At 53.8% G+C, this 15,000-nt stretch overlaps 1 pseudogene; it reads left to right on the top strand.

Moving 5' to 3' along the window:
• The window catches only part of LOC117162444 (large subunit ribosomal RNA), a 2,939-nt pseudogene extending 1,642 nt beyond the window's left edge, over positions 1 to 1,297 (top strand).
• Positions 1,298 to 15,000: the final 13,703 nt, after the last annotated feature.

The following is a 15,000-nucleotide window of genomic DNA, read 5'->3' on the forward strand; positions in this document are numbered from 1 at the left end:
GAAGCGTCGCGCCTATACTCCGCCGTCAGTGGCAAGTGGGAAGGCACGCGAGTCTCGCGATCTCCTCGCGGGATCCGGGACCGTCCTTCATGAAGCTCTGACGAGTAGGAGGGTCGCGGCGGTGTGCGCAGAAGGGTCTGGGCGCGAGCCTGCCTGGAGCCGCCGTCGGTGCAGATCTTGGTGGTAGTAGCAAATACTCCAGCGAGGCCCTGGAGGACTGACGTGGAGAAGGGTTTCGTGTGAACAGCCGTTGCACACGAGTCAGTCGATCCTAAGCCCTAAGAGAAATCCTATGCAGATGAGGTGTCCTAAGATCATACACAAAAATCGCAACAACAAATTGAGCGAAACATATATAATAATATATGAGCGAAAGATACACACCCATTGGGCGAAAGGGAATCCGGTTCCTATTCCGGAACCCGGCAGCGGAACCGCATACCATTCGGGCCCTCGTAAGAGTGTTCGTCGGGGTAACCCAAAATGACCTGGAGACGCCGTCGGGAGATCCGGGAAGAGTTTTCTTTTCTGTATAAGCGTTCGAGTTCCCTGGAAACCTCTAGCAGGGAGATAGGGTTTGGAACGCGAAGAGCACCGCAGTTGCGGCGGTGTCCGGATCTTCCCCTCGGACCTTGAAAATCCAGGAGAGGGCCACGTGGAGGTGTCGCGCCGGTTCGTACCCATATCCGCAGCAGGTCTCCAAGGTAAAGAGCCTCTAGTCGATAGATTAATGTAGGTAAGGGAAGTCGGCAAATTGGATCCGTAACTTCGGAATAAGGATTGGCTCTGAGGAGCGGGGCGTGTCGGGCTTGGTCGGGAAGCGGGTTTGGCTGACGTGCCGGGCCTGGGCGAGCTGAACGGGACGCGGCGTATCTATCTCTCTCGGGAGTGGATATCGTCGCGCACCCCGGATCCGAGCTCGGTCCCGTGCCTTGGCCTCCCGCGGATCTTCCTTGCTGCGAGGCTTCCGTGGCGGTTATACCGTCGCGGTCGTTCTCTTCGGCCGCCATTCAACGCTCAGCTCAGAACTGGCACGGACTAGGGGAATCCGACTGTCTAATTAAAACAAAGCATTGCGATGGCCCCCAAGGGTGTTGACGCAATGTGATTTCTGCCCAGTGCTCTGAATGTCAACGTGAAGAAATTCAAAAAAAGCGCGGGTAAACGGCGGGAGTAACTATGACTCTCTTAAGGTAGCCAAATGCCTCGTCATCTAATTAGTGACGCGCATGAATGGATTAACGAGATTCCCTCTGTCCCTATCTACTCTCCGCAGGGAGGATTCGCTTTTACGAGTCTATGGGGGCTGGCAAACCCACGGTCCCGCAGCCAGGGAGGACCGTCGGGACAAGCGTCCCGCTTACGTGAGTCCTCCATGTACACCGCAAGGAAGGTTGCTGTGGTGTAAGACAAAGTCTTCCCCACGGAGCCTTGGGTAGTAGCGCACCCACGATCCTGAAGCCAAGGGTGAGACCGTCGGGAGAGCCGCCGAGGTACACTTCCTCAACTCCCGCTTACGTGAGTCTCATCTGGGTCTGACTGCACGGTGTGCAGGTAAACCGTGCAGCAGAGACGTGGCGGTACATCCACACGCGCGGTCCCACCGTTGACAATGAACGGTACCACGGGCGGTCGAGTGTTAGCCCAGAGGGCGTAGCGAACCCTCGGCTCGACCAATTATGGGTATGGACTCGTGGTGGCAGTGGTTGTGGCCAAATGCTGGCAAGATGGCCGAGTTAAGGGGGACAAAGTCCTCCGAATGGCCTTCGGCGGGTGAGCAGCGTCCCACCTGCTCCGGATACCGTCCCGGAAGACGGAAGGGCTTGGAAAGGGCCCCGTTCGACCTGAGACGAGAGAGCCTCCTGCAGGCGATTATTTGAGGTAACCGGTACTGTGTACCGAGTGCGCTGGTTGGGCGTATCCCAACTCCGATGGCTTCTAGGGTTGCCCGGGCGCTGTATATGATATTAAATCTCAGGAAAGTACCCGACACCAAGAACCAAACTATATGTCCCTATCTACTGGGCGAGAAAATAACGCAAAAGTGGAGAGAAAGTGCTTGGGAATTAAAGTAATAATAAAGTACAGTGGAGATCGCTTCTATAGAAGCGTGAGTGGACAGAGAAAAACGTGGCTGAGGTTAGGGCAGAGTGGAAGACATCTTGAGACGCGCGACTGCAGCGCCGCCGCACGGGCTACTTGGTAACTGCGCGCCAACGTTCGTAAAGCAATACGCCGCGGGACTAGCGTCCGCGTTCGTAAAGCGATACGCCGAGGGACTCAGTGCAAGTGTTCGTGAAGCCGCTCGCAGCGGTACTTAGTGTATCCGCGTCCGCAAAGCAACACGCTGCGGTCTAAGTGCCACGTTCGTAAAGTGACACATCAGGACACAGCAAAAGTATCCAGTTTGAAACACAGAGAAGTGCTAGTGCATGTGCTTGACTAGTGCCGCCACTACGCCTTCGGACTTAGTGTCTGTGCGCGTAAAACAATACGCCGCTGGGACTCTGTCTCGAGCGAGAAAAAAAAAGCAATACGCCGTCGGACTTAGTGCCCGCGCGTATAGATAATAATAGTACAGTGCAAGCAAAAGTGCTTGACCAGTGCCGCCGTTACGCCGTCGGACTTAGTGTCTGTGCGCGTAAAACAATACGCCGCTGGAACTTAGTGTCTGTGCGCGTAAAACAATACGCCGCTGGGACTTAGTGTCTCGGCGCGTAAAACAATACGCCGCTGGGACTCTGTCTCGAGCGAAAAAAAAGCAATACGCCGTCGGACTTAGTGCCCGCGCGTATAGATAATAATAGTGGTGCAGTGCAAGCAAAAGTGCTTGACCAGTGCCGCCGTTACGCCGTCGGACTTAGTGTCTGTGCGCGTAAAACAATACGCCGCTGGGACTTAGTGTCTGTGCGCGTTAAACAATACGCCGCTGGGACTTAGTGTCTCGGCGCGTAAAACAATACGCCGCTGGGACTCTGTCTCGAGCGAAAAAAAAAGGCAATACGCCGTCGGACTTAGTGCCCGCGCGTATAGATAATAATAGTGGTGCAGTGCAAGCACAAGTGCTCGACCAGTGCCGCCGTTACGCCATCGGACTTAGTATCTGTGCGCGTAAAACAATACGCCGCTGGGACTTAGTGTCTGTGCGCGTAAAACAATACGCCGCTGGGACTTAGTGTCTCGGCGCGTAAAACAATACGCCGCTGGGACTCTGTCTCGAGCGAGAAAAAAAAAAAAAAAAAGCAAAAAGCAATACGCTGCCGGACTTAGTGCCCGCGCGTATAGATAATAATAGTGGTGCAGTGCAAGCACAAGTGCTCGACTAGTGCCGCCGTTACGCCGTCGGACTTAGTATCTGTGCGCGTAAAACAATACGCCGCTGGGACTTAGTGTCTGTGCGCGTAAACAATACGCCGCTGGGACTTAGTGTCTCGGCGCGTAAAACAATACGCCGCTGGGACTTAGTGTCTCGGCGCGTAAAACAATACGCCGCTGGGACTCAGGCTCGAGCGAGTAAGATAAAAGGAATACGCCGTCGGACTTAGTGCCCGCGCGCGAGAAAGAATAGCGCAGGGCAAATACAAATACAAGTGCGTGACCAGTGCCGCCGTTACGCCGTCGGACCTAGTGTCTCAGCGCGCAAAACAATACGCCGCGGGGACCTACAAATATCAGAATGGCTACGAAGGGTCAATCCCCAACCGCTACAAAAGCAAGAGTGGTTCTCCAACCACTGAAAACGCAAAAGGTGGAGGGGAAAAGCCCGGTTCAGGAGAGAAAGAGGAGAACAGAGGAGAAAGAAAAAGGGGAAGAGGCGAAGCAGCAGCAATCGCCTGTAGCAGCAGACGAACCCCGCACTGTGCCCGATTTAAGAGCACAGGCAGGGGAAATAGAGAAGGGCGTATTAGCCTTCTGTCTGGACCCAAGTAAGAAGGTTAACAAGGAGCAAACCGCAGCCATCATGCGGTATTTCCGGGACATGCGAGGGATAGTGGAAGAACTCTTACTCCACAACAGCTACCTCACCGGGAAGTTGGACCAGAGCACCGGCGCGGAGAAGAAAGAAACGGCGATACTGAGTGCCGTCAACAAGACGCTACAAACGAGCAAGCGGCTCGAAACGGCAGTCAAATCAAGGATGGAGCCTAAGCAGTCCTCCTACGCCGAAAAAGTCAAAATGAAGAATAGTATGGTGGGGCAAATCGCGGTCAAACCACCTACAAACGCGGTGATAATCCGGCCGGAGTCGTCAGACTCCGAGATAAAAACGAGTGAGGAAGCACGGGAAGCAGTCTTCACGCTGGTGAACCCACGTAAGAGAGGAATCCAGATCACCGCAGTGAAGAAAATCAGCGGGAATGGATTAGTCGTGGAAACGGCGAACCCCGAAGGCCTAAAAGCGTTCACGGAGAACGCCAAGCTAAAGGAAGCCGGCCTAAAAACCAGCACGCCGCAGAGGAGGCTGCCCCGGGTAATATTATATGATGTCCCACGGGAAATGCCGGAGAAGGAAATAATGGGCTGCATCAAGAAGCAGAACCAAGAAAGGCTAACAGATGAAGACGTCGGAGCCATCAAATTCTGCTTCAGAACAGGCCGCAAGGACTCCGAGGAAACTAACTGGGTACTGGAAGTGCCCCCCCAGGTAAGAGATAAACTACTAACTGGCAAGATATTCATCTCGTGGAATGCTTGCCGGGTTCGGGATTACATAGCCGTCAGCCGCTGTTACAAGTGCCAAGGCTATGGGCACGTGGCAAAACACTGCCGCTTGGGCTATGAGATCTGCGCACATTGCGCGGAAAGCGGACATAGCACTAAAGAGTGCACGAATAAAAACAAGAACGCCGGCTGCGTCAACTGCAAGAAGGCAGGGAAAAAAGGCGATCATGCGGCCTCTAACGCAGACTGCCCTATGTATAAGAAGGCGTTAGAAATAATTATCTCCCGAACTACGTATGAGTAAAGCCCCGAGCAAAAATGGAAGAGGACACGGGGGTAGAAGGGGTATAAGGATCCTGCAGCATAACATGCAGCGTTCCAAAACTGTCCCCCACGAAATCAGGACACAGATGGTAGCTGATGGCGACGAAATCTTGCTAATGCAAGAGCCATACAGCATCGACGGAAAAATACCCGGACTCGGAACAGGAATCTCGATCGCCTGTCGGGGTTCGAAGGGTGACCCACCAATGGCAGCAGTAGGAGTTAAGTCGAAGGAGCTAACGCCGCTCGAAATTGCCGGACTATGTACAACGCACTGCGCTTGTGTACAAGTAAGCGATGGAGAGACGGAGGTATACTTCGTCAGCCAGTACTTTCCGCCGACCGAAAATATCGAAGTCGGCCTCGAGCAATTAGACAAAGTACTGAATAGGCTCAGAGGGAAGAAAGCCATTATTGGCCTGGACTCCAACGCCAAATCTCCGCTGTGGTGCAGCAAGGACACCGACGACAGAGGTGAGGCCCTGGAGGCTGTCATCGCACAATACAACCTCCACATCCTCAACAAACCAGGACAGGCACACACATTTGAAACAACGAGAGGGCGATCGAACATAGACCTGACTATGGCGACTCCGGAAGCAATACCGCTCGTGAAGGAATGGAGAGTACACGAGGACGGAACCTCCAGCGATCACAGAATACTGGAGACGCGTCTCGATTTTAACGAGGGGAGTACTCCGCCGCAGCTTCAGGAAAGAAGATACAACACTCGGCACGCCAACTGGGAGGTCTTTCAAAGAGTGATCATAGAGGAAAAGGCGACACTCCGAGAGACAAACCCCCGGCAGCCGAACGAGGTTGAACGAATGGCCGAGCAGATGCAGGAAGTCCTCAGAAGAGCCTGCGATGCCGCCATTCCGAGGAAAAAATGGTATCACAGATCGGTGCCATGGTGGACGCCTGAGCTCACACGAGCAAAGAGGGAAGTCTACCGGGCAAGGAGGAAATATCAGGGGACCAGGGACCCCGCAACGAGGGAGCAGGAGAAGCTGCGGTATAGAGAAATCAGAAAGGAGTACGTAAAAGCAATCACCAGGACCAAGATACGCAGCTGGAGAGAATTTATAACCAAGGAGGGCAACGCAGAACCCTGGGGTATTGCCTACCGAACGGCCACGGGCAAGCTAAGGAGGGAAGAAACAGTGTCGACTCTGCGGACGCCACAAGGGGAAACCTCCGACTGGCGAACCACCGCGGCGGCGATGCTGTCCGCCCTACTACCCGACGACGAGGAAGAAACGGACACGCCGGAGCAGACAGCGATCAGACGCGACAGTACAACCCCCCCGAACGTCGAGGACACCCCAGAGTTCCGCTACGAGGAACTCAGTGGCGCCGTAAAACGACTAACGAAGGGGAAATGTCCTGGACCTGACCTAGTCGAGGCCGAAGTAATCCAACGCGCCTGGGGTGGAATCCATCAGGAACTCCTCAGGCTCATGAATAGCTGCCTCACCTGGGGAGTCTTCCCGAAGGTTTGGAAATTGGGGAACGTCATCACTATCCCGAAGGGACCAGAACGGGATAAGAGTAGCCCGAAGTCTTACAGGCCGATTTGCCTACTATCGATGGTGGGCAAGTTACTGGAAAGGCTGATGGCTGCCAGGATGACAACTATATTCCACGACCACGCCCTAACGTCGGACAGGCAGTACGGCTTTCGCCCCGGTAGATCCACAGTGGATGCGATCACGAAATTCCGCGAGATAGTCGAGCGAATGAGTGAGGAAAAGTACGTACTCGCAATCGCGCTCGACATATCAGGAGCATTCGATAACGTGTGGTGGCCCAACGTGATGCACGAGTTGAAGAGAAGAGACTGCCCCGCCAATCTATATCGACTGACGAGAAGCTACTTTTCGGATAGAGCCGTGCGAATCGCGGGGAAAAATGATATGGTCAGCAAGCCCGTTACGAAGGGTTGCCCGCAGGGGTCGGTACTGGGTCCAAGCTTCTGGAACCTAATATTCGACGACCTCCTAGCCGAACTCACGACAAGCGCGACAGAGTGCGAACCGATCGCGTACGCGGACGACATAGTGATCCTGGTCGCAGGAAAGGCGAGAACCGAACTGCAAGAGAAGGGACAAGATATAGTCACACGCGTTGCTACCTGGTGCGACAGGAAGAAACTCACGCTGTCGGCGGAGAAAACGGAAATGATGCTCGTCAAGGGCAAGCTGGATGCGGAGAGACCACCGATCATCAAGATCGATGGCAGAAGCATAAAAATGAAACAGGCTATAAAATACCTGGGAGTGTACCTAGAAAGCGGCCTGAAAATAAACAGGCATGTACACGAGACGACAAAAAAGTGCCAGAAACTATTCAACAGCCTCGCGAGAGTGGCCAAGGCGAAGTGGGGACTCGGACACGCGGCCATGCGTACCCTGTACAAAGGGCTGTACGAACCGATAACCACATACGCCGCAGCCGGCTGGAGCGACCTGCTGAAAGGTAAGGCGAAGAGCAGACTAATAAGATCGCAGAGGATGGCACTCCTCCGAGTGACAAAGGCATACAGGACAACGTCAACAGAGGCCCTCCAAGTCATCGCCGGAGCTATCCCGATCGACCTCCTCATCGAAGCCCGAGCACGGAAATACCGATGGGGGAAAGGCCAAGACGACGCGAGCAGCGAAAAGGAAATCGCCAGGCAAGCAATAGAGAAGTGGCAGGAACGCTGGCAGACCACGAGCAAGGGGAGGACGACTTATGCGTACTTCGACAGCATTAAGGACAGGCTTGAGAATCGCTGGGTAAGACCCGACCACTATATGACACAGTTCATCAGCGGTCATGGGGACTTTAACAGCAAACTCAAGACGTTCGGCTTGAGCGAAGTGGACACGTGCGACTGCGGCAGTGAGGAAACCCCCCACCATATCCTCGAGGAATGTCCTCTCTTCGAAGAAGACCGTCAAACACTGCGGAACGCGATACGCGAACTAAAGTTAGACTGGCCAGAAGAAAAGTGGGAGTTTATAACGAAGGACGTATACCCCCACTTCCTCCAGTTCACAAGGAGCGTCCTGCGGGCAAAGGAGGAGAAGAGAAGGAGAATTCTGTGGGAAACAGAGGGACCCTCGCCACATGGGCGATACTCGGGGACAGGAGCAACACAGCTGACTGAACCGACAGACGGGCCTCCAAGACGGAGTACAAGGCTGGCACGGAGACCGACTGAACAGCGCAGGGGGAAAGAAGAAGAAGAGGAGGAAGAAGAAGAACCCGCGACGCTGAGACGCGCAGAGACCAACGGCATCGGACTCTAAACAGGGAACGAAATATAAATATAAAATATAAAAGAGCAAGAAACAGCACAAAACAAAAGAACACGGAAAAAGGACAAGGCAAGGAAGATCTAGGAAAGACCCCCTGCGACCGTCGGTGCAGGCGGTACTCATGCAAATGAGTACTGTGACGGTGCAGGGAATAATCGGCTGGAAAGCCAACCTGCTGGGACCGAGCAACACGCTGGCAGCTCCGCCTCCTCGTGGCCCCCGCTGGTAACGGCGCGGCGCGGTGCGCGCATCTCGCCTCGCCGGCTAAGCGAGCTGCCGCCCGAAAGGGTAGGTTCAACTTGTCCAAAGACCCGAAAGGAGAGGGCAGGGTTTTTCCAAGTCGCGCGCCGACCACCCGCGCGCCGTTCCCCGGGCAGTGGCCGTCAGGAAGTGGATAATAAATACCGAACATCCAAAGAGCGAAGCCAGTATGAGTCTTACACTCCAGGAATGGCGCGGTCGGCCCCAAGCCGAGCCCTTATACGCTCAAACTAATTGTCCCTATCTACTATCTACTAAGATGGCGGCATACTGAGAACACGCGTTCACGTCGCTCCGTACTTAATGTTCGAGTTCTTGCGGAAAAGCAAAGAAATCGGGCGAGAAAATAACGCAAAAGTGGAGTGAAAGTGCTTGGGAACTACGGTACTAATAAAGTACAGTGGAGATCGCTTTTATAGAAGCGTGAGTGGACAGAGAAAAACGTGGATGAGGTTAGGGCAGAGTGGAAGACATCTTGAGACGCGCGACTGCAGCGCCGCCGCACGGGCTACTTGGTAACTGCGCGCCAACGTTCGTAAAGCAATACGCCGCGGGACTAGCGTCCGCGTTCGTAAAGCGATACGCCGAGGGACTCAGTGCAAGTGTTCGTGAAGCCGCTCGCAGCGGTACTTAGTGTATCCGCGTCCGCAAAGCAACACGCTGCGGTCTAAGTGCCACGTTCGTAAAGTGACACATCAGGACACAGCAAAAGTATCCAGTTTGAAACACAGAGAAGTGCTAGTGCAAGTGCTTGACTAGTGCCGCCATTACGCCTTCGGACTTAGTGTCTGTGCGCGTAAAACAATACGCCGCTGGGACTCTGTCTCGAGCGAGAAAAAAAAAGCAATACGCCGTCGGACTTAGTGCCCGCGCGTATAGATAATAATAGTACAGTGCAAGCAAAAGTGCTTGACCAGTGCCGCCGTTACGCCGTCGGACTTAGTGTCTGTGCGCGTAAAACAATACGCCGCTGGAACTTAGTGTCTGTGCGCGTAAAACAATACGCCGCTGGGACTTAGTGTCTCGGCGCGTAAAACAATACGCCGCTGGGACTCTGTCTCGAGCGAAAAAAAAGCAATACGCCGTCGGACTTAGTGCCCGCGCGTATAGATAATAATAGTGGTGCAGTGCAAGCAAAAGTGCTTGACCAGTGCCGCCGTTACGCCGTCGGACTTAGTGTCTGTGCGCGTAAAACAATACGCCGCTGGGACTTAGTGTCTGTGCGCGTTAAACAATACGCCGCTGGGACTTAGTGTCTCGGCGCGTAAAACAATACGCCGCTGGGACTCTGTCTCGAGCGAAAAAAAGGCAATACGCCGTCGGACTTAGTGCCCGCGCGTATAGATAATAATAGTGGTGCAGTGCAAGCACAAGTGCTCGACCAGTGCCGCCGTTACGCCATCGGACTTAGTATCTGTGCGCGTAAAACAATACGCCGCTGGGACTTAGTGTCTGTGCGCGTAAAACAATACGCCGCTGGGACTTAGTGTCTCGGCGCGTAAAACAATACGCCGCTGGGACTCTGTCTCGAGCGAGAAAAAAAAAAAAAAAAAAAAAAAAAAAAAAAAAAAAAAAAAAAGCAAAAAGCAATACGCTGTCGGACTTAGTGCCCGCGCGTATAGATAATAATAGTGGTGCAGTGCAAGCACAAGTGCTCGACTAGTGCCGCCGTTACGCCGTCGGACTTAGTATCTGTGCGCGTAAAACAATACGCCGCTGGGACTTAGTGTCTGTGCGCGTAAACAATACGCCGCTGGGACTTAGTGTCTCGGCGCGTAAAACAATACGCCGCTGGGACTTAGTGTCTCGGCGCGTAAAACAATACGCCGCTGGGACTCAGGCTCGAGCGAGTAAGATAAAAGGAATACGCCGTCGGACTTAGTGCCCGCGCGCGAGAAAGAATAGCGCAGGGCAAATACAAATACAAGTGCGTGACCAGTGCCGCCGTTACGCCGTCGGACCTAGTGTCTCAGCGCGCAAAACAATACGCCGCGGGGACCTACAAATATCAGAATGGCTACGAAGGGTCAATCCCCAACCGCTACAAAAGCAAGAGTGGTTCTCCAACCACTGAAAACGCAAAAGGTGGAGGGGAAAAGCCCGGTTCAGGAGAGAAAGAGGAGAACAGAGGAGAAAGAAAAAGGGGAAGAGGCGAAGCAGCAGCAATCGCCTGTAGCAGCAGACGAACCCCGCACTGTGCCCGATTTAAGAGCACAGGCAGGGGAAATAGAGAAGGGCGTATTAGCCTTCTGTCTGGACCCAAGTAAGAAGGTTAACAAGGAGCAAACCGCAGCCATCATGCGGTATTTCCGGGACATGCGAGGGATAGTGGAAGAACTCTTACTCCACAACAGCTACCTCACCGGGAAGTTGGACCAGAGCACCGGCGCGGAGAAGAAAGAAACGGCGATACTGAGTGCCGTCAACAAGACGCTACAAACGAGCAAGCGGCTCGAAACGGCAGTCAAATCAAGGATGGAGCCTAAGCAGTCCTCCTACGCCGAAAAAGTCAAAATGAAGAATAGTATGGTGGGGCAAATCGCGGTCAAACCACCTACAAACGCGGTGATAATCCGGCCGGAGTCGTCAGACTCCGAGATAAAAACGAGTGAGGAAGCACGGGAAGCAGTCTTCACGCTGGTGAACCCACGTAAGAGAGGAATCCAGATCACCGCAGTGAAGAAAATCAGCGGGAATGGATTAGTCGTGGAAACGGCGAACCCCGAAGGCCTAAAAGCGTTCACGGAGAACGCCAAGCTAAAGGAAGCCGGCCTAAAAACCAGCACGCCGCAGAGGAGGCTGCCCCGGGTAATATTATATGATGTCCCACGGGAAATGCCGGAGAAGGAAATAATGGGCTGCATCAAGAAGCAGAACCAAGAAAGGCTAACAGATGAAGACGTCGGAGCCATCAAATTCTGCTTCAGAACAGGCCGCAAGGACTCCGAGGAAACTAACTGGGTACTGGAAGTGCCCCCCCAGGTAAGAGATAAACTACTAACTGGCAAGATATTCATCTCGTGGAATGCTTGCCGGGTTCGGGATTACATAGCCGTCAGCCGCTGTTACAAGTGCCAAGGCTATGGGCACGTGGCAAAACACTGCCGCTTGGGCTATGAGATCTGCGCACATTGCGCGGAAAGCGGACATAGCACTAAAGAGTGCACGAATAAAAACAAGAACGCCGGCTGCGTCAACTGCAAGAAGGCAGGGAAAAAAGGCGATCACGCGGCCTCTAACGCAGACTGCCCTATGTATAAGAAGGCGTTAGAAATAATTATCTCCCGAACTACGTATGAGTAAAGCCCCGAGCAAAAATGGAAGAGGACACGGGGGTAGAAGGGGTATAAGGATCCTGCAGCATAACATGCAGCGTTCCAAAACTGTCCCCCACGAAATCAGGACACAGATGGTAGCTGATGGCGACGAAATCTTGCTAATGCAAGAGCCATACAGCATCGACGGAAAAATACCCGGACTCGGAACAGGAATCTCGATCGCCTGTCGGGGTTCGAAGGGTGACCCACCAATGGCAGCAGTAGGAGTTAAGTCGAAGGAGCTAACGCCGCTCGAAATTGCCGGACTATGTACAACGCACTGCGCTTGTGTACAAGTAAGCGATGGAGAGACGGAGGTATACTTCGTCAGCCAGTACTTTCCGCCGACCGAAAATATCGAAGTCGGCCTCGAGCAATTAGACAAAGTACTGAATAGGCTCAGAGGGAAGAAAGCCATTATTGGCCTGGACTCCAACGCCAAATCTCCGCTGTGGTGCAGCAAGGACACCGACGACAGAGGTGAGGCCCTGGAGGCTGTCATCGCACAATACAACCTCCACATCCTCAACAAACCAGGACAGGCACACACATTTGAAACAACGAGAGGGCGATCGAACATAGACCTGACTATGGCGACTCCGGAAGCAATACCGCTCGTGAAGGAATGGAGAGTACACGAGGACGGAACCTCCAGCGATCACAGAATACTGGAGACGCGTCTCGATTTTAACGAGGGGAGTACTCCGCCGCAGCTTCAGGAAAGAAGATACAACACTCGGCACGCCAACTGGGAGGTCTTTCAAAGAGTGATCATAGAGGAAAAGGCGACACTCCGAGAGACAAACCCCCGGCAGCCGAACGAGGTTGAACGAATGGCCGAGCAGATGCAGGAAGTCCTCAGAAGAGCCTGCGATGCCGCCATTCCGAGGAAAAAATGGTATCACAGATCGGTGCCATGGTGGACGCCTGAGCTCACACGAGCAAAGAGGGAAGTCTACCGGGCAAGGAGGAAATATCAGGGGACCAGGGACCCCGCAACGAGGGAGCAGGAGAAGCTGCGGTATAGAGAAATCAGAAAGGAGTACGTAAAAGCAATCACCAGGACCAAGATACGCAGCTGGAGAGAATTTATAACCAAGGAGGGCAACGCAGAACCCTGGGGTATTGCCTACCGAACGGCCACGGGCAAGCTAAGGAGGGAAGAAACAGTGTCGACTCTGCGGACGCCACAAGGGGAAACCTCCAACTGGCGAACCACCGCGGCGGCGATGCTGTCCGCCCTACTACCCGACGACGAGGAAGAAACGGACACGCCGGAGCAGACAGCGATCAGACGCGACAGTACAACCCCCCCGAACGTCGAGGACACCCCAGAGTTCCGCTACGAGGAACTCAGTGGCGCCGTAAAACGACTAACGAAGGGGAAATGTCCTGGACCTGACCTAGTCGAGGCCGAAGTAATCCAACGCGCCTGGGGTGGAATCCATCAGGAACTCCTCAGGCTCATGAATAGCTGCCTCACCTGGGGAGTCTTCCCGAAGGTTTGGAAATTGGGGAACGTCATCACTATCCCGAAGGGACCAGAACGGGATAAGAGTAGCCCGAAGTCTTACAGGCCGATTTGCCTACTATCGATGGTGGGCAAGTTACTGGAAAGGCTGATGGCTGCCAGGATGACAACTATATTCCACGACCACGCCCTAACGTCGGACAGGCAGTACGGCTTTCGCCCCGGTAGATCCACAGTGGATGCGATCACGAAATTCCGCGAGATAGTCGAGCGAATGAGTGAGGAAAAGTACGTACTCGCAATCGCGCTCGACATATCAGGAGCATTCGATAACGTGTGGTGGCCCAACGTGATGCACGAGTTGAAGAGAAGAGACTGCCCCGCCAATCTATATCGACTGACGAGAAGCTACTTTTCGGATAGAGCCGTGCGAATCGCGGGGAAAAATGATATGGTCAGCAAGCCCGTTACGAAGGGTTGCCCGCAGGGGTCGGTACTGGGTCCAAGCTTCTGGAACCTAATATTCGACGACCTGCTAGCCGAACTCACGACAAGCGCGACAGAGTGCGAACCGATCGCGTACGCGGACGACATAGTGATCCTGGTCGCAGGAAACGCGAGAACCGAACTGCAAGAGAAGGGACAAGATATAGTCACACGCGTTGCTACCTGGTGCGACAGGAAGAAACTCACGCTGTCGGCGGAGAAAACGGAAATGATGCTCGTCAAGGGCAAGCTGGATGCGGAGAGACCACCGATCATCAAGATCGATGGCAGAAGCATAAAAATGAAACAGGCTATAAAATACCTGGGAGTGTACCTAGAAAGCGGCCTGAAAATAAACAGGCATGTACACGAGACGACAAAAAAGTGCCAGAAACTATTCAACAGCCTCGCGAGAGTGGCCAAGGCGAAGTGGGGACTCGGACACGCGGCCATGCGTACCCTGTACAAAGGGCTGTACGAACCGATAACCACATACGCCGCAGCCGGCTGGAGCGACCTGCTGAAAGGTAAGGCGAAGAGCAGACTAATAAGATCGCAGAGGATGGCACTCCTCCGAGTGACAAAGGCATACAGGACAACGTCAACAGAGGCCCTCCAAGTCATCGCCGGAGCTATCCCGATCGACCTCCTCATCGAAGCCCGAGCACGGAAATACCGATGGGGGAAAGGCCAAGACGACGCGAGCAGCGAAAAGGAAATCGCCAGGCAAGCAATAGAGAAGTGGCAGGAACGCTGGCAGACCACGAGCAAGGGGAGGACGACTTATGCGTACTTCGACAGCATTAAGGACAGGCTTGAGAATCGCTGGGTAAGACCCGACCACTATATGACACAGTTCATCAGCGGTCATGGGGACTTTAACAGCAAACTCAAGACGTTCGGCTTGAGCGAAGTGGACACGTGCGACTGCGGCAGTGAGGAAACCCCCCACCATATCCTCGAGGAATGTCCTCTCTTCGAAGAAGACCGTCAAACACTGCGGAACGCGATACGCGAACTAAAGTTAGACTGGCCAGAAGAAAAGTGGGAGTTTATAACGAAGGACGTATACCCCCACTTCCTCCAGTTCACAAGGAGCGTCCTGCGGGCAAAGGAGGAGAAGAGAAGGAGAATTCTGTGGGAAACAGAGGGACCCTCGCCACATGGGCGATAC

The sequence above is a fragment of the Bombus vancouverensis genome, chromosome 16, assembly GCF_051014615.1.
Source record: "Bombus vancouverensis nearcticus chromosome 16, iyBomVanc1_principal, whole genome shotgun sequence".
NCBI lineage: Eukaryota > Metazoa > Arthropoda > Insecta > Hymenoptera > Apidae > Bombus > Bombus vancouverensis.